Genomic DNA, 23,988 nt, shown 5'->3' with positions numbered 1-23,988 from the left:
AAGGAGAACATGTGGACAGCAAAGGCACTGCCTTGGTTAGGAGGTGTCCAGACACCTATCTGTAAAACTTTGAATCATGTTCAGTGGATGGTCTTGGGAGATTGCTCTCAGAAAGTTACATGGCCCTCAAGCAGTCCTTCCTACTAACGTGTATAGTGCTCAGTGAAAATACATCTGCAAGAGGTTCCTGGCAGCCCAAAAGCAGGACTGGAGAAACCACAAAATCCACAAGCATGTTACGTGATCAGCATCGCTGTCTTCGCATGGGATTCCCCAGTTATGTAAAGGAAACATTAAGAAAAGGATTGCCAAACTGTAGTAGTAAATAAAAAAAAATATGTGCTAGAGGAGAGATCAAGTAGAAGGCATCATAATAAACATTTTAAAAATTATGAGTGTCAGAGAGAAACTACAGTCACTTTTTTTTGTTAAGGCAAAAATTAGGATCTTTTATGAAGTTGTAAGGCAGAACTTTTAATTAAAATGAAAAGAATTTCACGCAACGTAATTACCACATGAAAATTGTTCCCAGGTGTTATCACTTGGCCCAAGACCTTTGCAAAACTTGAAAAGCCATTGGCCACATAAATGAGTAACATGAGCATCCATCATTGCCTCACCTACTGATTTAAAATTAAAGTTTAAAACTGTGAGGTATGTAAATACTTATGGCAAGAGACTGAAAGTATTGAGGAAGAACTCTTGCCATAGGCAAACTATGATACAATTTTCCTTTTGGTGCCCTCGTACCTTCTGAGGCACCTGCAAATGGTTAGGTTATTCTGACAGCAGCATCAGTAGCCTGACACGTTATAGCAATATTACACTTGTGTGTTCCTGACCCTGAACATCTGTGCTTCGTAACTAGAAGGTATTTGATTAAATTTTGAAACTGTACTCTTCTCCATCTGTCTCTAAAGGCCCATTTATACCACTGAAACGCTATCTTAAAGGCACAAGGAAAGACACGAATGACCCTGAACCTACTGCAATTATAAAGCGCAGATGAGAGCAAAACCACTTTCAGGCATTTTATAGAAAGTTTGTTTGCAATTTTGATTCAACATCTCGACTTTCCACTCTAAACTCCCAATCACTGGTTGTATAATGAGTGCTCTCAGTAACTGAGTCAGTCAGTGTTTAAAAAACAAACAAACCTGTAAATCACATACCGTTTTTCCCCGTGTTGAAATGCTATTGCTCATTAGACTGTCTCCTTGTGTTTCTCCAAGTTTAAGAGGTGAGCCTGGCAAGGCACACCATCCAGAAGAATGGTTTAGTCCCCAAGGAACCATCACCAGCTATTCCTACAAGTAGAGGTGATCCTCTGAGTACCAACAAACTTCTTGCATTTAGACATTTCTCTGATTCCTTTCTCTTTTGCAGAACAAATTACAAGGCATAATTTCATCCTGCTGTCCAAGTGAGTGTGGCAAGAAGGAATGTTTTCTGCAGTTGGCCTCTCTTTGCACCTCCTGATCTAAAATGCCTCTCCCAACCTCATAAAAGACATATCCTTTTATTCATGGCCCTTTTCTCCTCTCTGTTTCCCTTGGATTAAACAGTACCCCTATTGTTAACCCACAGCACCTGCCACATAGGCCCCACAGCTTTTCATGCTAGCTCAGTTAATGAAAAGGCTGGGGTTATACACTCAAAGGCTTTAAAATCTCATTAAAAAATCAGGGGAGAAACAGCAGATAGCACTGTGGTGAGCAATACCACAAGTATCAATCATTTGTATTATTTGCATAGGTCATTATTTCAGGCTGTCCAGTCCGAAAGGAAATCTCTTTCATCCAAGCTGTATGTCTAAGACACATTTGCTGTACAGATGTTTCCTAGAACAGCCTGAAATGAATGAATAAACGTCACAAAATGTTTTAGATGGAGCAAATAAAAGACATTATTCGGGCAAAGGAAACCTGTCATGTAGTGGCAAAGACTGCATGTTGTACCGAGTATGAACTATAAGCTTCTCTTCAAGCCTGTGCCATTTTTCACTTGGAAGTCTATTTTTGGCTGGTTGATGGCTCTGTTCTCAATGATGCCTGCCATCTTTCACTTTTCTTTATCCATTGAAATGTGGGCACTCCCAACATTGCTTTCAAGTGTAATACATCTAGCCATGTGTGGTTCTAAGTAAGTTGAGGGCTGTACTATTGTGACAAGCAGTTTTGCTTCTTTGGTACAGTCTGGTGCATACAGAAAGGGTAAGGCTGGTCTGCAGATGATGTAGAATTTTGTATGAGACATTTGTAGGAAGTTCAAAAATTCTCTGTGGGATTATTCTCACCTCTTGGCCTAAGTATTCACACATAGCATGTTTTGTGCCCTGAATGTACAGCGACACATGCTGAATAGTAATAAAAAGAGAATAAAAACCTTTACCAAAACAACCTGCATACCACTGCAACAGACTTCTTCACCCATGGACAGATAATGAGTGAACAAACACCACATGACAGATGTTAGTCATGCTGCTTAATGAATAACTGGTGATGAGTATGATACCTGTATGGAATGGCTGTAATGTGTTCAAGGAAAAATATGCATTACGATCATCTGTTTTTCACTGAGATACCTGCAGTGTTCTAGAGAAATGTCTTCATCAGGAAGTCCAGGTATTTCAACATTTTTTCTGCATGTATTTCCTTGACTGCAGTGTTCCTCAGCCATCCACAGCAGTCACTGGATCTTCAGAACTGGATGATGAAAGCCGTTTTCCTTCAAAATATTTTACAAAGAAAGACTCTGGCCTTCTCTTTCTGCTTCACCATGGCCTCAGTCTTGCAGACAAACATGGCTAGTACCAAACACTTATGACAGTCCTTCGCACTGACGTTTCTTCACACTGACGTTCATGTCCGTGATCTAGACAGTTCAGCGTACAGCTGTACAAAAAACCCCAACTCCGACAGTGTTGGTCGGTCCTGGACTGGGTTTTACCATCATGATACCTGGAGCACATGACTATTCTAGCTAGTACGCTCAAGGCTAGCTGAACACCATGGTAACAGACTCAGTGAATAATGCAACAATCTGTTATTTTGTTATGTAAAACATCACTGTCGAGTCTTATTTTTGTGTCATTAAGAAGGAGTTAAATTTATTTGCGCATAGTAATGTGGATGAAAGTCTGCACATTGCTCTGAGACTCGTTTTCCAAACCAGTTTAAATTAACTTTTATCAATCCCATGTCATGCAGTGCAAAAGCCTTCTCCAGTGTTACGGCATCTGCCTGAATGTGATGGGGGCAGATTACAGGGGAGAATTCAAGGAGCTGTTGGCCTCCCCCGTCTCTCAGTTAGGTTGTGCAGCTGCATGTCTGCGTGCCAGGTTGTGCAACGGAGGAGGGCCTTGTTTCTGACCCAGCGGTTCCCACATCCACATCGGGCTCCCTTCCATGCCCGGCATGTTGTGCTCACGTTTTGTTAGTCAACATGCCTGAAGAGCTGTTCCCACCTCCCTCTTCCCTTTATAGAAACAAAGTCACCACATTCATTTTGGCAGAGGAAAAGCAGAAGGAAGTTTTTTGTTTTTTTGTTTTTTTTCCTTCTTGGGTGAATAGAGTCGTGTATAACAGATGAGGACAGCCGTACACCCTAAAAGCACTGAAAAGGATCATATTCTTATCATCTATTCTCCTGTTTCAAATCCTGCAGCAATAGCTTGTGAGGTTAGATTGGGGAAAAAAGATCAGGTAAGCAAATGATAGAGTTGGCTACATACAGTTAGAGTATGAATTTTTAAGAATTTTTTTCTATGGACACTAGTTGCTTTTGTGCTTGGTGTCCTGGAATGAAAGAAGGGTCATGGCCCACACTGTCTCCAAGCATGTGCCTCTTCCTTCTATTCTTAAAGGAGTTTTGTAAGAAGACAAGAGTTCCTGGCATAGTCTACCTCCACAGCCCCTTCGCCTCTCACATGGTCCATTGTGGTCCCTCCTCCATCATGTGTGGTATTGGGAAAGAAGACAGCAAAGACTGAGCCATAACACCCACAGCTGTCCTGCAAGTGAAGTGCTTGCAAGCTGTTTGTAGCTTTTAACTTATGGTTTGAACCCTCATAGACCATTATCAGGATACTGGAGATACTAAGAGGGTTTGGAGGGAGGGTTGCCTTCCAATGGTGCCTCCCACATGCCAAAACTCAGTGTAGACGTAGCGAGCAAATCCAGGTCACTACCAGATAGGACTCTAAGGAGGCAACTTGGCACAAAAATGACTGAATTAGAACATCAGGAAAAAATCCACCTGGTCTAGTGCTTCGGTCAACAGCTAGGCTGTTGACACTGCTGTAAGCATAAAAGCTGCCTGCAAGTTATGACTTATGCCGGTCCTGGTCTCATGGTGAGCACCATGCTCTTGACTCTCAATGGCTTTTTGGGGTTGTGTCTGGAGAGTCACAGTCAATTGCAAGATAACCCATGACTGTGGTGGTAAAGCAAGTCAGATGCTAGAGATTTTCCTCGTATTGAGTAGCACCTCAGCAGTGCTCTGCTCTTCACTCTGTCTACTGGCCTGTTGGTCTCAGAAATGGAACAAAATCCAGGGAAACTGAGGAAGCAGGGAGTGAATGAGAGCAGATTCAAATTGTCCACACTGCTGCTCTCCTTCAGGAGCTCATGGAGAAGTCCTGGTAACTCAGATCGGACTCACAACGGTGCCAGCAATGAGGTGTGGGAAAGGCCTGTCAGGAATCAGAGTTCAGGGAAGGCAGAGAGCATAAGAACAGACAACACCTAACTATACCCAGGGATATGGTACACCTGCAAAAATCTCTGGAGCATTTGGTGGGGAGAGGGAGAGAAGAGGGATGGGGAAGGGAACACCATCAAGACCCCATCAAGAGGAAGTGATGTGGTGCTCTCTAAGGGCGTGCAAACAGAGATGAACGTCTCTAGCTGCTTCTTTCACTCAAGAGACCATCTGAGCCAGCCAGAGATCCCTAGTGAATATTGCATTGCCAACATGAATTATAGAAACTAATGGTTAGCAGGCTGTTAGAGGTTTCACAACTCATTTCCTTTGAATATTAGTTATTTCTTTTGCCAAAGAGAGAAGGAGAAAAAGGGAGGAGGAGGAAATAAAAACTACATGGGGCAGCTGATTTATTTTAGAAGATTGAGTCAGTAAGGAGATGGGTGAACTCCGCAGATTGCATTGCTTCAGTCAGGACAGAAAATTCAGCACTTTCCTTGCATGTGCTTCAGATCTCTTTGGAACAAGGAAGCGTATGCAAATAATGGGACCAATCTGCAAACACTCAGGTCAGCAGCCTTTGCTCAAGAACTCTCACTGACTGGGGATACTTATAACAATAAAGATTAACCAGGCTGGGCAGCCTGGCTCTTAAGTCTGCCTCCTCTCCTACCCTTGCCTCACTTCCTACTCTCACCCCCCCGATCTTTTGCAATTCAGTGACAATCAGAGTTAATAAAAGGTGTGTCTGTGATCCTATAAAGTAATTTGCATCATCATCTTTTGTGATGAAATTTCACAGGGGAAGGAGGAGCAGCAACATTTTGCCCAAGTTAAGGTTGCCCTGGCAATATACCAAGAAGCCTGAAGCCCTTAATTTTCATACGGGAGTTCTGATTGCTGCAGCCCATATTTGAGTGCAGAAGTGTGTCCTGCAGAAACTACACCTCCCCACCACACCCCCCTCCCCCACTTCCAAAATAAGTCTAAAAGTGGTCTGGAGTGTACAGTCTTGCATTACTCCCACTGTGTCACAAGCATGTGGACAGGCTTGGACTGCCTTGCTGAAATTACTGTTCTATGTGTACAACAGACCACGCGACAGCTGCCTCTGCCCTACTGAAAACATAATTTTCCTTAGCTGGGTTGAAGAAACCGTGCTGCTTTCACTAAACAGAAGTGGCCAGAACCTGCCAGTTGACGTTAACTGTGTCATATGTTATTTCAATGTGTGTCTATTCTAAACAGATGACAGTGCAACTTCCATTTCGACTAAAGGAACTGATAATTGACACAGAGCTATTAAAACGTGACAAATAAGCAATGTTTAAGCCAGCTGAATAAAAGAACTGTCAGAAATGTCTTTCTTCTGCTGTGCTGTCTAGTGCAAATACAGCAGCCTTGCTTAATAAACAAGGCCTCATTTAGTTCTGGGCTTGTCTCAACACTAGTCTTTTACAACCACTTGGGACAAGACCATTAAACCTGCATGTATCAGCTGAAGACCTGCCTCTCAAATTTCCTCCTAATGCCGGGAAAGGCCCTAGTTACACAACTATACGTTAACTAACAAATAATTATTCTCATCAGCGGGAAGCAAGTTATTTTGCAGCTCTCTATTGGAATGTTCAGATGCCTTGTATGAAATCTTGAGAGATTAAATTCCTTTGCCCTTCTTTATAGTTGGCCTGCTTGTAGGACATGCTGCAATGCTGGCGTCTAAATCTGCTTGGAGAGCAATGTGGAAAGATTACAGTTGGAATATCCATTATCATGATAACGTGTGGAAATCTGGCGCCCGTTAACAGAGCAGTGTGGGAAGGACATTACTGGGGCTCACAGGTAAAGCAGAGAGGAGATTTTGATACCTAACATCACTAGTAGAGAAGAGCAGGAGAAGCTGGTGTGGTCCTTCACTGGCAAGACACAGTGGGGAGGCTGCTACTGCAGGAAGTTGGGTAGTGTAGGAAAAGTTGTCAGTAAGAAACGTAGCTTACTGCAGTAAGTTGGCACTGGAGCCTTCAGGAAGGGTTGTTGGGGAGTTGGACTGTATGATCTCTGAAGTTCCCTTCCAACCCCTACAATTCTGTGATTCTGTGCAGGCTGGCTGCCATTGCAGGCCTTCGCTGAAGGCGTTGTAGGCAACAGGGCCACACAATGAAGAGATACTACAGCTATCATTTTTATTTTCCAGAAAAAAAAGTTGGCTTTCATATATGGAGTCACTAAACTAAAAATGTTTTTTCTCCATTTAATCTTGATGCAAACTCATATCTGTTTCTGAACACAGATGCCACATTTTAGGATCCTATTAAAATCTGAACCATTTCTTTCCTTCTGGTCTCCACTTGGTGGAGAATGCCTCTGAGACCAGCAGTCTTCCGTATCAGAAATCTACTATTGTTACATTGATCATGGTTTAGACAGAAAGCCTGAATTCAGTCCTGTGGGGGTAGCAGGTTTTAATACCTTCAAACAGTGGCAGAGAGAAGGAAAAAAAAGAATAAAAATGCCCTGAGTAATATACAAGGTGCAACCTGGCACTGCTAAGGAGACAGATCAAATAACCTCTCGGTCTTTTCCATGTATGACTCTTGCAGTTCCACACAGGCATTTCACAACAGTGGAGTACCCCGCATGAGGGCCAGGGTGCAGGGGCAAGGAAGAGCTCACACAAGCAGCTTGACAGTTTGCCAATGCATACAGAAGCAACATGCACCTTTCAGTTAGTCACTGCAGTGAATTATGTTTTCGGTTGTACCTTGCAGAGTGAATAGCAAATAACTTCAGACTATAACACTGTCCAATCTGTTCCCCCATATGCACTCCTCTTCTTTTCCAAAGAATACACCGTACCATGCAGTAATGAGAGCGTTCAAATAACAATGGAAAGAATGACTCTGATATTCTCCTGAACTAACTTCAAAGCTGCATATCCAGTTCGCTGCCTTTTTTGGTCAGTCTCTTTACGCCATTTATGCCTGTTTTTAAACTGACTGGGTAAGAGAAGAGACTCCAGCACACCTGATCCAACTTTTAAACTCAGCTCCACAGAAAGGCAGACATTATGTAGTCATAGAGGAAAAAGTCAGTAGAGCTTTCCCTGCTCCCAGCACATTTATATTTCCTAAAACTATCCAAATGATATGTTGGTAAAGTAGGTAAAACGAGAGTGGGAGGTTACACATGAACTGGAATGCAGGGCACAAAAAGTCCTATCTTTCCGTAACACTAAGTATTATCTCACATATGGGAGGCCACTTCCAGGCAATATATCAGAACTCACAAATCGTCTTTTAGGCACCTGTGAAAAACCACTGAAACTGACAGACGCCACCTGCGACAGGCAAAGCCCTCAGCTGAACCAGTCACATTCACAAAGCTGAGCTATAAAGTCTTCTATACTAAAAAAGTTCTCCAAACTAGACAGCTTTATTGTTCTTCTGGGGGGAGTTTTAGGCACGCAACTTATTCCCATTGAGCTCTGACAGTTCCTCATATTCTGTTTCTTCTCCCAGTATCTTCTCTATGGCCAGTCCTGCAGCCAGCTTGTCTTCTAGCTGGGTGAGCTGCCTCTGCTGTAATATTAACACTTGTTGGGCCAACAGGGAAGACAGTGGAACGAGATACATGCATAGGGTAAGAATGGTAATACTGGTATATTTTTTATTCTTTGTGTTGACTGCCTCACTGAAGGACTGTGCACAGCACAATACGGAGTGAATTTCAGCCCTCCCTGTGTGCAGGGCCAGGGTACGGTTTATACAGCACCTCAGTTCTCCTTAATACTCAGGTTGGCTGTAAGCGGGATATAACTCTTGTGTTACACTTCTGCACCTGGAAGAATTTTGATTATTTGGGAGCAGTGGGGATCTTTATTTTTCTTCTTCTCAGTCTGCAAAGGAACACCGAAGCCCTTGTGCCTACTGAACTATGAAGACAATAAATGAAGGTTGCAACTACTGCAGCAGGGGAAAGCTTTTACAATGCTGCTCTCTCCTGTTTGAGTGGTCCACCTCCATACGTTGTTCATGCTTGGACAGTGCAGTTTCTGTTCAGAAACGTTCCCACTTGAGTGTCTGCTATTTGCAGCGCTAGTTAGCAGAACATTGTGTCATACTCGGTGCCTGGCACGGAGCATTGGTCTGCCTTTCCAACCTGCTGCAAAAGGGCTCAGCTGAGTATGGTGGCTGTGGTGACATGGGTCAAGGCTCCCAAGTGCACTTGCCGAAGCAAATAAACCAACAAGCACCTCCTTAAAAAACAAACAGCTTGTTAATTCTTTCAGATTTTTCCTCTCCTGTTGGTCCAGACAGAAATCTGTTATATCTATCGAAAGAAATTCTGTTTATGCAGGGGATGGATACAAGTCTCCCATACCTCTAAAATCCTCCAGGTCTTATAGACAGACAGGTCCTATTCTAACCGTCTTCCCAGACGCATTTCATCCTTAATACAAAACGAGTCTGGCTCAACCCTTTGCAGACCTCCGAACTGTCAAAAGCCTGGAACGGCGAGGCTCCCGGGGAATTGCATCACGTGAGAGAGGAGGAGGTTGGAGGGAATCATCGCTTGAGAATGCATGCCCACATCTCGGCTCCTAGATGGGAGCTGACACCGGGCCTGTCAGATCATGCATGGAGGAGATGCGCAGGGCATGCCGCTGCCGGCAAGACGCGTGGCTGCTTCACAAGGTTGCTTTGAATGCGGGGCCCTGCGGGGTCTCCTCCACCTGCTCCAGCTCCGGGCTCGAGAGCTTCCTCTCTGCGGCCGCAGGGCTGGCAACAGCCCTTACCTTGTGGGGTGAGAGCTGCCGGGAGGGATGGAGCAGCAGCAGAATGAATCTCACTCCAAATGCCACAGGCTGAGCAGGGCTCCTCTTGGCACCTACCAGTGGATCGTGTCACCGCCATCACAACCACAGAAATAATGACCGGGGTTGACTTTTCTTCTTAAATATGGAGAAATTTCACACAGTGAACCATGTATTTCTTGGATGCTATTTGGCTTGCCGAATGGCGGTAACCTGTCAGCCTTTAGTCTCTTTTTACCAGATCAGCCCAAGGCCTTCTCTACTTTCCTAAGAATGCTGCGCCTTGTACCTTGTTGCTGAAAGATTACTTTGTTCATGCTAGGCTAGAGAGACTCTTTTCATAAGAATCTGCTACCATACGGGTTACTAAGCTCCTTGTAGCTTCCTCACAAAGCAAATATTGTTCCCTTTTCCCTAGAAAAACATTAAATTGTCAAGGGATTAGTGTACGTTAAAGAATTTAAAAAAAAAAATTATAGCAAGGATGTCAGAGAATACACGAGTTCTTTGGGTTCCTGTGTTTCAGAGCCAAAGTACTGAAAAGCCTTCTATTCAAACACAGAAACTGTGGCTGTCTGTGCTCTCAGAAGGGTGTCAGCAGTGGCAGAAGTGTGAAAGAGGAGAGGAAATCTCATGGCACCAGCTGAAGGAAGGAGAGGCAGTGAGATAAACAGTGCCTCTTCAACCAGCAAGAAAAAAGAGGAACCAGCAGCTCTGTTTCTGAACCACCAGCTCTCTTTTCTGTGCTAGCAGGATGCTCCTCCCAGCACCAGCTTCAATTTAAACTTGTGTTTCAGAGGAATAAATGCAAATGCCCCAGGTGAGGACTAATTTGTATCACAGAAAATGAAAGGAGCCCATGAAGTCAGGAAAAGAAGGACTTGAGAAAGGGCTGAGTTTCATTGCCCTGCACTTTGCTTTGAGCTTGCTGAAGTTCACCTACGTTTAGGACTGGAGTTTTGGAGCAGACCCATCTCTGTTGTCACCTCACTTTAACCTCTGTTGTCACGGATTGTTTATTATAGAATAGTGTGCGCGAGATATCACTCAAGGTAAAAATGTAGAAAAATGAGTTGTGAGTGCAGTGGCCATACTAATTTCATTGTTTAAAATGCTTTAAATAATATGCTTAAGAAAGCTGGGGACAAGTACATGTGAAGATATACTGTGTAAAACAGTGAACTTTAACGACGTAGGCCTGCACATTTGCACAGATAACTGTGTCATAAACTGAAGCACTCTTAAGTTAAAACAGGCTGGATTCATCAGGAACTCGTCAACGGTGGACAGAACATATTTCAGCAAGTTGGAAGTAGTACAAAATGATCATTGGCTGAAAAAGCTTTTACCCTGCTCTGAGTTGCAAACAGGTCAGGATTTGGCCCAAAAATATACCATTAGAAGCTCTTTGAATTGCTGTAATAATAGAAATACAGTGGTTTTATACCTTTTATCTAATTATTAATTTATAAGCATTATTTAGCACTAACTACAGCTTTGAGTTGTGGGAATGTGTTTTCGCAGGCAGCTCTGATAGGGTTGTTTGAATTACCCTAGGTCACAAAACCAAAAAAAAAAACCAACAGTACAACAAAAGCAGGGAGGGAAAGGGAAGCAAGAAAAGGACTGCAAGAACAAGGCCAGGGAATCAGCTGGGACTGGAACATGAGAGTTTTGCCTCCTATTCCTGCTGGACAATATTCTCTGTCACCATCATTCTCACTAATTCACCTGACCAACATGTCATGGCTCTACATAATGTTATTTTTGAAATTTTTTATTTGCCTTCTTTTTGGATGCTTCCCAGGTTCACTCAGGGAGGGATACTAAGAGACGCCCAAACTGTATTATCATACTCCAGAAATAGTTTCTGAACGCAGTTGCTGCTTAGCTATTAGAATAGGCTGTATTTGTCAAGCCATCCCTTTTAACTTTCCCAAGCATTGGATGTTTGTGCAGTGCTTTACATGCATGTAATTACAATGACACAATTGAAATACGGTTTAAAAGGTATTTTATAATAAGCCTCTGGGTTGTTACTCAAGAGAAGTTACTTCAGTTTCTGGCTTGTCACTAAGAGCCAGCCTCACATGAAATGTATGGGTCTTTTCATACGGGAGAAAAATTAATACCGGCAACTTGGTAACTAAGAAGATGTTGAGAGATGTGCAACCATGAAAGACACTAACAAATCAGGGAAATGATAGCAGACCACTGGTTACTGTGAGAAAGATGCTCTTATGGTTTCCCCATCCAGTAAAGGCTGGGTCCAAATGTTTGTTGTCAGTTGCTAGACAGCCTGTCACTTGACATAATCGGGTGCTGATGTCAGGGCTTCAGGGCTAATACTGAGCTAAAATCTTGCCAACGTTTATAGTTTACCTGCTTGTACTACAGGTTGATAGTATGAAGCAAACTTAAGTCAATGCTTACCTCTCAATGCTTATCTCTCTTAAAAGCAAGGAGAAGGAGAGAGGACAGTGGTGGCTTCAAGAGGGCTTGATAGCCAAAGACTAGTGTCCTTGTAAATCTGATAAATAACAGACAGTCCAAATTTTTGTAAGAGCTCCAAGGTTTCCTGTGGGATTCCTTTAGATAAGAATTTGAAGGGCGCTGGTCACTTCTGAAGGTACATTCCCCTCTCAAGGTCCAGCATATGAGGAGAAACAACACTTTTTTAAAAGAAAAACAAAAGTATTTGTCCCTTCTTTGCATAGAGATGGACTGTCTACACTGTCGTAGAAGCAGCATGCAGTCAGTGGATGTGTAAAGTAAGAGGAAGGTTTAAACATAGTGATGAGCAGAAACGTAAAAAGCAACAGAACTGAAAAACAAACAAACCCTGCTATATGTAGCCTCCTGAGTCAGGGTCATGCCCTAAATACACAATACTGTCTGAAAATAGTGCCTGTAGTATTTAAGTATCTAAACACACACATACTACATGCTTGTAAAATATTTTCCAGATCCAGCATAATATCCTTTAACTTGTACAATATGTTCCTTTAATAAGGAAGAGACGCCAATCCTGAACCTGCAGTCAGAGGCGCTTGTCTTAGAGAAGGTTCCTGGAACCACCTCGGCTCAGGTTCAAAAGCTGCTCAAATGTTTAGGCTCAAACTAATCAAGTTAAGTATGTTCTTGACAGATTATTTTCTCCCTTTCATAGCTCTCCCCTGAGGGATATTAGTCATAAACTCAGCAGAACGCCTACACTGCATCCACACAATTTGAAGTAGATGTTAAAATAATCCCCCACCTGAGCACACAAGTCTGGTAACTGTTCAATCAGTTATGCAATTTGCATGTGTAAATGAATATTGCATTCACAGATGGATTCATATGTGTATTATGGGTAGTTAAGAGGGGAATCTAAAAATTGTTCTATTGCATTCATTTCCTATAATGGGATTTTATCACATTACATTATAACCCTATATGTTTTTAAACAGATAGATAGATAAAGATGCACAGAACATATCTGGCTGTGTCCACTTTACTTCTGGAGCCTTAACAGTGCATAGCCAATTGAGAATGGGACAGTGGAGCTCTGCCCAAGATAGTCTTTGGTTGTCACGTTTTGGGAATGTGAGTGGGACAGCAGGACTGGCAATTTTTTCAAACCGTAGTGGCCTATGAGAATAGCTGATTTCATACTCTGGGTGTTTGGATTTCGGTTTGCTCATCATTGCAACTCTTGCTCTATTTTTTTGGAATGCAAATCTTGAGGTTATGCAATGCACTATTCAAATTCTGTATTGTCAGTGCTCAGAAAGGAAGTGTGTCACCAGTCCCGCTGGCCACTCGTTGGCACCAAGTTGGTAGCAAAGGGTTCCGTGAGCACTGGGTTTCTGGCACCAATCTTTCTAAATATTTTTTTTCTTTAGAGAACAGACAAACACATAGTTATGAGCTTCGCAAATGAATGTAGGAAAATAAAATGGCTTAAGGTTTGTGTCTGCCAACTCTCTGTCTGTATTATCAGTTTCTGTAGTATAAAAAAAAATGAAAGTATTTTTGCATGATCAGTCCAGGATAAAATTGGGTGGTTACAATGACTGATAATTCACCTAACCTTGGAGAATTCAACTCTCATCAATTTCTCATGGAAACAGAAATATCTTCCAGATATTCATATTTTATAATGTAACACCTCGCACTTGCATGTTTACAAAACAGTTTCCCAATATGATTTTCAGTTTCTACACGGCTGAGAATTCCAAGAAAGGTCTTATTAGAAGTCATCCTACATTTCACGTTTAGTGATCAAATTAAAGTTTGGGTCGTGGTAATGGCACACCTAGGCTTTTCAAATTCATTTTAGGAACCATAGAGCAAGTACTAGGAGTCATGAATGTGGCTTTGCCTATATGCCTACAGGCATAGGTTTATATTATAGGCTTATAGGTTTGTATACTTGCATATTCCCTGTCAGAGAAAAGAGCATTAATCAATTTAAGATGTTAGGAATTGATCAAACCACTTGACGACTTCTCCAGGGGCATCTCATACTGATCTGGTTTTGGATTAAATCAAAAGCGTTTACCTCAAATTCTATTACCACATGGCCTTTAAAATCTTAATATCTAAGATTCACAGCAAATTTTGGGAAACCAAAATATTACCTGCAAATTACTCTTCTTCAGTCATAACACAAAAAAGATTTCAGTACTTTCTCCTTTTAGAATAAAGAGCAAAAGAATACCTCTGAATTAATAGATTCTCTACCTTGGTTTATTTTTTAGGAAAAAAATATCAGTAGAAATTTAAGAATGATAAAATTTTAGAAGAAGTATTATACCAGGAACAGACACTGGTATAGGACATCAGCCAACTAGAAAAATGAACGCTGATTAACTGAGGTGATGGGGACTTTTCTGCCTACTTAAAATTCAGTTTCTAGTTTGCAAATTTCCAATTCTAATGCCCTATGAAGTGTTAGGTGACAAAGAAGTCTTTGCTAAGGACTTTATGTTTCCTTCCTTCCTGTTCTCAGACATTATTTAATCAGAAGCTGATGCCAGTAATTCAAATAAACAAAAATAAAAAGCTCACTATAAAACATCCAAGATCCCTAGAGAGTCCTGTAGGTAAACCAGTCTTTAAAAAATAGCATTGACAATTCCTTTCAGTTCCAGAACCTCAAGAGAACTAGAAAAGCTATTATTTTTCCCTTTGTAATTCACTTTAAGGTCAGGATGTGTTACTTTACTTGAAAATTTCAACCGTAAAAATGAAAGCATCAAAAAGAATATTAATCCTGTCCACTGATTATTGCAGAAGACGTGCTGTTATGGGTATTCTTTGTCCTTTGCTGGTTTTTGGCTGCTGCTAGCTGCCCTTATTTTTACCTACTACTGAAATATAGCTTCATTATACGAGGTTGCTCTGTTATAGTGCTGCTTCCTACTGGTGTGCTCCAGTTTCATTTCTTCAGTTACTGTCTAACGTTTATGCCACTTGCAATATGTGAATGGAAACAGAAACCAGGGCATGAAAGACATTGACAATATAGATAAAGCTATACTTCTTTTAGTCTCCCACTCAGTCTTTACTATCCTCATATTTATTTTATTTTGTTACAGTGATATACTGCATTTGTGTTTACCCAAAAAGCCTAATCATTTGGGAACCCTTTGGTTAACTAAGAAGTAGGAACATTTTTACAGGCACAGCAAGTATTTTTCCATCCAGCTCTATCTTCATAACCTCATGATGTCTTTGACAGATGAGGTTATTCGTTTCTCTGTCATTTCCAGTGTGGACTATTTCATATTACTATAATATTTTGACCAGCACAACTACGTAGCTGAAACCTATAGGAAAAAAGCAGTGGAAAACCACAGATATTCATATGGTAGTGAGTTACTTTGATATAAACACTTCACTGTCAATATATCTTCATCTGCACTTTAGAAGATAGTTGGAGCAGTACAATTTCTGAGTGGAAACATGGCCCAAATGACTTTTTCGTGATTCCTTTTAAACCCATCTGGCTATCCTAGTCAATGTGGAATTGTAATGCAGTTTGATTACGGATATATTTAGCTTAAGTATTTTCTTGAAAAGAAATGTATTTAAAACCTTGAGTTAATCCAAGCTTAAGTGCTTTGCTGCACAGGAATTTAGGTAAGCGCTTAAGAGTTCTGCTGAATCAGAATCCAGTGAATAAATGAATACCTACATGCTTTTATAAGTTTTCCTTTTAGACTACACATTCTTAAGCTCAAGAACTACTGATGATTCAGCACAGTGATTATTATACTTATTTTTTACCAGGAAAGACATTAAATGATACCATACATATAAAATAGTAACTGCTTTAAAACATTTATTATATTAATGATATATTATGCTATTATTATAGTATCCCCCACTATATACTAGGTGGACAGAATTCAGAAAAGGAGTATGCTTGTTCAGGGAAGGCAATGGTCTAAAGACATGTAGAAAACTTAATAAGAATTGGGGGTGTGTGAAATAATATATATGGATTAACCATAAAATCACTGGCAGGTGACATGATGCTGAAGTAGAGTGTCATTAACATATACACGATAATTTTATGTACTCAGACCTCAAAGGCAGAGAAAGACAAGAATCTTTGTGAAGGTCACCTTTGTCCTTCTTCCTTGAAAATTAATTGTAGGTGATCTCCAAGCACTAGCAGAGCCAAATGAATCGAATATGTTGGGACAGACTGTGTGAATATGCCAAAAGGCAACTGGGAAAATTTAACTGTTGAGAGTAGTGAGAAATTTGCAATGTAAAAGTATTTTACTAGAAAATACATACTCACAAACCCCAAAAAGTTTCACCAAAATGGGTAAGGAATTGGCTGCATGGCCGCACTCAAAAGAGTTGCGGTCAACGGCTCAATGTCCAAGTGGCGTCCTGTGCCAAGTGGTGTACCTCAGGGGTCAGTACTGGGACTGGTGCTGTTTAACATCTCTGTTGGAAACATGAGAAGTGGGACTGAGCGTTCAGCTCTGGGGCCCCCAACATAAGGACATGGACCTGTTGCAGCGATTGCAGAGGAGGGCCACAAAGATGATCAGATGGCTGGAGTACCTCTCCTATGAAAACAGGCTGAGAGAGTTGGGGTTGTTCAATCTGGAGAAGAGAAGGCTTCGGGGAGACCTTATAGCAGCCTTCCAGTAGCTAAAGGGGGCCTACAGCAAGGGTGGGGAGGGACTCTTTATCAGGCAGTGGAGTGATACGACGAGGGGAAATAGTTTTAAACTGAAAGACGGTAGATTTAGATGAGGTATTAGGAAGAAATTCTTTACTGTGAGGGTAGTGAGGCACTGGAACAGTTTGCCCAGAGAAGCTGTCAATGCCCCATCCCTGGAGGTGTCCAAGGCCAGGCTGGATGGGGCTTTGAGCAGCCTGGTCTAGTGGGAGGCGTTCCTACCCATGGCAGGGGGGTTGGAACTAGGTGATCTTTAAGGTCCCTTCCAACTCTAACCATTCTATGATTCTATGAAAGTATTTTCAATGCACTTCTGATGAAATGCAGGTTGGATCCACTGGCAACATGCAGCTTGCTCAGAGTCTAGCCAATAGGTCTGGAAAGTAACCAGGAACTTGAGCTTCCAGGTCCATAGCTCAGTGTCAGTGCCCCAGTGCTGACTTGGTGGCTCAGATTTAGCCTTCAAGGCTCCCAGGTCCCCTGCTATCAGCCCTGCCTTGCCATATGGGTTGTTTCAAAACCGGTGGTCTAAAAGTTTCCTTGCTTCCTATCTTCCAGGTCAAGCACTGTAAGCTCTGACAGCCAGCTCTGGTCAAGGACAGTCTCTGAGTGCCACTGCTGGGAATGTGGGAGTCTGCGTAAAATGAGACCTCTCTGCCGGGAAGACCTTCAGGACTCCCAGAAGTGGTGGGCGATCATATTGTACCATATCAGTATTCTCATTCTAAATGTATGTGATAACAAATAGTTATACTCATTTAATTTAGGGTGCAGTGTGACATTATAGCAATGATGACCTAGGGGCTGGTGTCACTGAAAGAGGTGTTCACATTTCTCAGAGCAGTTCCTTGTGTAAAGTTACACTCATGCAGCTATAAAGGTGTTAGGCAAGTAAGTCTTACATTTGTATAGAAACTGATGTTAAACCAATGTAATCTGAGTGGACATAACATTCTCTGTGTTGATTTAGCTTCAGTTAATTGCCTACTGACTTAAGCTAAATCCTTACAGCCACTCATAACTTACTGTGTATCCGGGTGTTTTCTGTCTAATCCTTATAGTTTTCTTTTCTGTAAAGGGGTTAACCTTCAAACACACTTCAGTGATTTAGACGCCTAAGACTCCTTTTAGAAATTATGTGCATGTATTATGTGCACGTCTAGGAGCCTCAGTCTTTTTGCAAGACACTAAAACTTAAGCTTTCTTGAAAATAATATCAGTGGTCTTGAAATGGTAAGAGTCTGCACCTGTGTTGTGCGACATAAAGCCCTAGATTAGAAAACAAGTCCAAAGTAAATATTTAATTGAGGATAAACAATTAACAGTTCAGAGAGATCAAAGAGAGAACTCACATTTCTGACTAGGATTGTTTAAATTCGACCAGCTGCAGGTTAGGAGCAGTGACCGCTTCGAGTTTGCCTTCACAGTCAGAAGCAACAGGAACCTTAACATCTAAGCAATCTCAGATCTCCAGGCATAAGATCTGTGGAGAGCCCTGAACTCCAAGCTAGCTACACATTTTCCATGCCTGGGGATTTCTAATGTCTCATTTAATAACAATCTCCAACCAATGAAAGCCAGTGGTGATCACAAGTTCTTAAACTGTCAGTTATCTGGTATTTGCATCTCTTGTTGAGGGGAAAGAGTAGGGTGTGGAAGAGGGAAAGATGGCATGCAAAGTGAAACTGAAGTCAAAGAGAGATCTGCAAACACGCAGGCTAAAAAGCCAGCTGCTAAGCTGTCCTATAATGCGGAGACTCAGGAATAGCTAGGAATGGGGAGATCTTCTGGTGGTGTCAATACACTGAGAAAGCAAAATGTTAGCATGGCTTAAAACAGCTTAATGAACTTAATTTTCCTTCCTGGCCTTATACTTTAATTTGATTAATTTAATATAACCAAAGAGTTTTAATACTTTCGTCTTCTACCTCTGTTGGACACGATGGTATCAATTCAAAATCTGAGACCCATCATCGTCATATATTCTTGGTTAAATTTAAAGACCCGCCTTGTAATGTGAGTAACAAAAAACGTATCACTAATCCTAGTTTTCTGAGAGGCAAGTATTTCCTATGAAGAGGACAGGTGATTTGAACAGAAAAATATCTAAATATCTATATAAAAGACTCATAGGATATCCTCTTTCTGTGTCTTGCTAGCAGAACACGGCCAAATGTGTCAGGGCTTGCTGATGGACCTTGTGGCCTGACCACACCAGCCCTTTATATTTGCACTGTGAAGTTTTGGGATTCTGTCTGTGGCCCTGGGACAGCTGGGCAATGCAGTTCCAGTCAATGTTCCTCCCAGTGCACTGCCTTGAAAAAATTAATAGCAACAAGCTACTTCTCTGTCAATAGAAAGGGCTATCATACAATAAAATGACGAAGATGAAGGTACAGAAAGGCCGTAATGTAGTTGAAAACAAAGACTACCCTGTGTGTGACACAGTATGAAGAGTACAGAACTGACGTCTTTTTACAGTTCAAAATGAAAAAGTCAGGACGACAAAATCATGATTTAAAAAATTTGTGTGTTTCTTGTGCACATTGTACAGCCTCTACCCCAAGTCTCATTCACCCAGCACATGCGCCAGCATGAACGAGATGACATGGTAGGCAGCTCCCAAGTGTCCCAAAGTTTACAAAGTCCTACTGTACTAAGGCTCTACCCCACAGCCAGCATCTCTCCCCCGTCCCACTGCAACTGTTCTTGTGGCTGCAGGTACTCTTTACCTTTCCTTTTATCTTTGGATAGTTGATACACATCAGCTACCCCGAGGTTAAAAAAAAAGAAAAAAAAAAAAAGGGTAGAAAAAGCAGCGTTTAGCACTGAAGACAAGCCCTAAGGAGATACTGACAAGCAATCTGTCTTGGGGGGGTAATTTCCAGATGGATCCAGTGCAGCAACCACATTCCTGAAACTAGCAGATGAAAGCATGGCAGCTGATACAGCTTTAATTTGTGACTTGGGCAAATCTGTGTTTACCCAGGTAGGATTAGTGCAGATACCAGCCAGAACTGCGGTCACTTAGTGCCAGCAGTAAGGGTTCTGGGGCTGTCCATCTAAAATGACTACTTGCTCTACTGGCTGCTCTGAATACACCATTGATTTCTTCATTTATTTAAAAAATGACAAAACAAACACTCCCAATACAATCTGGGCTTTCATTTGCAGGAGGGCTGAGCTGGTTCAGGCAGGTTACGGTAATTTGTCTGTTGACATTCTTTTGATGGACAAAATGCCTATTATAAATAGGTCTGTTGCTTCTCCCGCTCTAGTGGCCTCTCGCCAAAAGTAAGGTCTGATTCTGGCTTTAAGAGTTTGCTCTGAAGATACAGTGCTCCTGTATGCAGTGCAGCTCTGAACACTAAGAGAAAATTAATTAGACACTACCACCAAGCAGAAAAGGGAATTTTAGAAGGTTAGAAATTCCCACAGCTGAGTGGAAGAGATGGGAGACACGTGTCCTTCTGTGGCTGGTGAATTCAAAGCCTATGAAGCTTTTACATCCCATTTACCATGGAAAAAAAAGATGTAAATTGTCCATAGGCCTGCAAGTGACCTTGGCGGCTGCCAAAAAAACTGACTTAATTCTTTTTAAACTGGATCATCTCACAAATGAGATTATATTGTAGACACACAAATATTAGTTCTAGCACAAGGAAGAAGGAAGAAATATGAAGCTGGGAAGGAGAGATGAGAAGTTAAGACTAAAGCTGCCCAAACTTACATCAGCTCAAGGTGCCTGGAATCTTACTGAGAGTTTCAGCATATACCTTTCAAGGTCTCACATGCATTTGCTTTGAGACCTATGCAAAATGAACTGAAATTGTCCATGCTCGTTGAGCTGATCTATCTGCAATTTTATTAATTGTATCAGAGAAGCCAAACCTCCTACATTTCCCAGGGTCCCAGCACCCTTCAAATTACGTCTATCTCTAATGCACACTTACTCAAAAACCCTTTACATGTTTAACTGCAAATGGTTTTCAGGATCAAAGCTTACAGCAATAAGATGACACATGGAGACAAAAAGGGGCTGGGAAATTCCATCCCTCTCTCTGACCCCTCTGCTTACCAGCGGGAATCAGAAGTGGAGAGGCACCCTGCTGTGCCAGGCACCAAACAGGATGCCCCGGGACCGCCACAGGGCCATGGCAAGCCACTTTGCAAAGGCTGCTGCAAATCCAGAATGGAGAACAGAAAAGCATGATAAAGGACCAAAGCCTCTCACAGGAAGAGTGATTGGAAAGACTGATATTTTCATAGATCGGAGGCAAGTACGAACTACAGGAGAAAAGTATGTGATATGGCAAGTGGTCTGGAAAAGGGAGACTAGGAAATAAACTAAAAGAACAGGAGAGTATCATCTTTGATCTTAGAGCCCAGTACTTAAACAACTCAGGAGCAGATGGATTTCCATCTGCCTGCCGCAGGCTTCTTCTGCCTGCCCTGTAAACCTGTGGTCTGACCACAGTCTCAGGTGGGCTTGGACTAGCTGGATGTTCAATCTGATTTCTCATGGAAATTCCTGTGTTCTTCTAATTGAACAAGGCTCTTCATTCAAGGTTCAAGTCTGATTGCTGCAGTGATATTTAAACACATGTTTAAATGCCTTGCTAAACCAGAGTTTATGTTGGTACCTGTTTTGGGCACTGCAGAAGTTGCACCACTCAGAGGAACAGAACTCTGGCCACTCTGGATGGGAGAAGATGCAGGAACATGACTGTTGGCTCTGCTGGATTAATTAGCACATGCTAACCACTTGGGTGGATGTTTATTTAAAACCATCTGTTCAGTTAATCTGTGTAACTATCTGAAACAACTCCTGAGGTCAGTCTTTTAAACAAAGGGGTTGGACGGATGGTCAGCTTTGCAATGCAGGTAGAGCACTACAGGTTTGAGGAAGCAGATCTAATTCCAACGTAGCCCTGAATTACCCGCTTTTCTTGCAGTTGTTGGATTGTTAGAGCTGTTGCATCAGTTCCCAGGCAGTGCTTCTGGTAACATAACCTTATTAATTCATGCTGCTAGTAGGGTCTAACATCTGAGACCAAACGTTAGGGTGTATGCATTTGTACGATAGTTTCACTGCTCAGCTTCCAACTACCACTCCGCAACTAGCAGCTGCTGCCCATTCATCTGAAAAAGCAGAACTATTTGAGTGTGGACAGCTTTAGACTCCTTCCGGAAGACATTTAGACTTGTCTGCTTAGTTTGCACTGCTATGACTTTTACTATGGCTGTGATCAGTTACTGTATCTCAGCTGAAGTGGGATGAAACTAGCCTCTAAGGGCTGCTAACTCCCTAAATTTACTGAAGATAAAAGAACATCTGACTCTACACACTTATTACTTCTTCAGGCTTTGCCTGGGTAGAGTCAAGCCAACAATCTACCTACCTATGTCTCCCTTGCTGTATTTACAAAGGAAAGTGACAGCACATATCTGGCTCCTCAGTGACATGTGCAACATAATGAGAAAATACACACATTTTCTAAAAACATCCATAGAAACACAGATTATTCTCCAGGTCTTGGAGGGTACCACATGTTGAACATGGAAATCCTACCAGAAAAGGACAAGCTATGTTTGCATATTTTGGTTGTTCTTGAAACCTTACAGAAATGTGGGAGCCAAAGGGTAGGTAAATAGTTAAAAATATTTGTTTGGCAATGAGGTTATCAGAAACACAGAAAAACAGTGCGATTTTTCGGTAAAATTTCTGTGCAATTTCATCAGATACATCTACTAGATGGCTGTCCAAATAACTGATTTTGTGGCTTGGCAGCCAAATAAAAATCTGAAGGAAAATTCAGCTGGGATCAAACAGAATTTGAATTTTCTTGCCAAACAAAAATTAGAAATTGATTTAATTTGACATGTCATGTTCTTGCTAACACGAAATATTTCATTTGAAGAATTTTCACAGAAGCAGAAATATAAATATGTAGAGAGGGAGTAGTTCTCAGAGCTGCTGCTGGGGAGACAGTTGCCCCTTTATTCAGTATCTCAAGGGCTGTAGCGCTTCCATAGGACACAAGCTATCTAGATGCAACTCTGTCCTCTGTCTCCATTGCGCATCTCCTGGAAAAGTGACACAATCACCACATGTGGTTAAAGAGCCGTTATCTGCTGATGCACTTTCACTTTGGATAAACATTTGCAGGCGCAAAGATTGGAGCTCCAGCCTTACAGGGAGTTGGTCACACATCAGGCGGAGGCTCATTCCTGGACACTTTTCTGTGGTCTTTCTTTTGTAACATTTAAATGTTTTATGCAAAGCGGGGTTGTGGTGCTAACCCAGGGTTACTCACAGCCCAGATAAACACTCTACTCCCAGGCTGTCAGATAAATCCAGTATCTGTCACATCCTCCTTTATCTTTGTGGTAAAAGCAGGACCAGGTTCTAGACAAAGGTACCTAATTAATTGAAACTGAATTTGTAAATAACAATTGGATAAAGAATCCAAATACACTTTGCTGAAAATTTGTCTAGTTCCAGTAATTTCTTTGCAAACTCTTGAGGAAGGAATGCATGTTCTATGTATTGTCTGACATTGGAAAGCTTAGAGGATGCAAGGAGATGGACTGTGGTCAAGAAGTTTTAATTTTTACTGCATTGAATGTTTAAATATATAATAGTCTGCATGAATATATGAGAGTTCCACCAATTAGATATTAAATACATTCCTGGGCTGGCCAAGACAAGTTGAATGTAAAATCTCTATGAAAGGGACTGACATTAAGCATTTTTACATTTCAGGTGTAGAGAGTCATATCTCCTGAAAAAAACTCATGCAAATTCCTTGGGAATATAGTGATCCTAGCCTCTAAAATATGACATCTATGTACACCTTATCAAAACAGTCGTCAGTTAGTTACATTTAAATTCAAGAAACTGTGTAGAGAAGACAAATAGAGGCAATTTTTAAGGGGTCATTTGAAAAAGATCTAAGAAGGCATGCTGTCTCATGTATTGCTGCTGATGCACAAAAAAAACTGCCTGGAAGAAGCCAAGACAGCGTCAAGAATGCTGGCCTAAGTAGATGAATGGCCAGTGCCTTTGGGGCACTGATGTTTCATTACATAGACAATAATAGACAAGACCATCACATGCATTCACATGTAGTGGGGATGAGGAAAAATTCTAATACTTTCTCAATGTCAAGAATCTCAGCCAGGAGACTTTTTGAAATATATTGATAGATCACAAGTTGAGGAGGAAAAAGGAGGGCACACAGTGGCTTTCATCTTGTTTTTTACTCTTGCAAAAATA

At 41.6% G+C, this 23,988-nt stretch overlaps 1 long non-coding RNA gene across 1 annotated transcript in view; it reads left to right on the top strand.

Moving 5' to 3' along the window:
• The window catches only part of LOC141740674 (uncharacterized), a 42,453-nt gene that overhangs the window by 2,209 nt on the left and 16,256 nt on the right, over positions 1-23,988 (top strand). The window contains exon 2 of the long non-coding RNA XR_012586112.1: positions 17,268-17,396. This is a non-coding gene — a long non-coding RNA (uncharacterized LOC141740674). The remainder of the gene's footprint in view (positions 1-17,267; positions 17,397-23,988) is intronic.

The sequence above is a fragment of the Larus michahellis genome, chromosome 3 (genome assembly GCF_964199755.1).
Source record: "Larus michahellis chromosome 3, bLarMic1.1, whole genome shotgun sequence".
Lineage (NCBI taxonomy): Eukaryota > Metazoa > Chordata > Aves > Charadriiformes > Laridae > Larus > Larus michahellis.
This window is presented reverse-complemented; position numbering and strand designations above follow the sequence as displayed.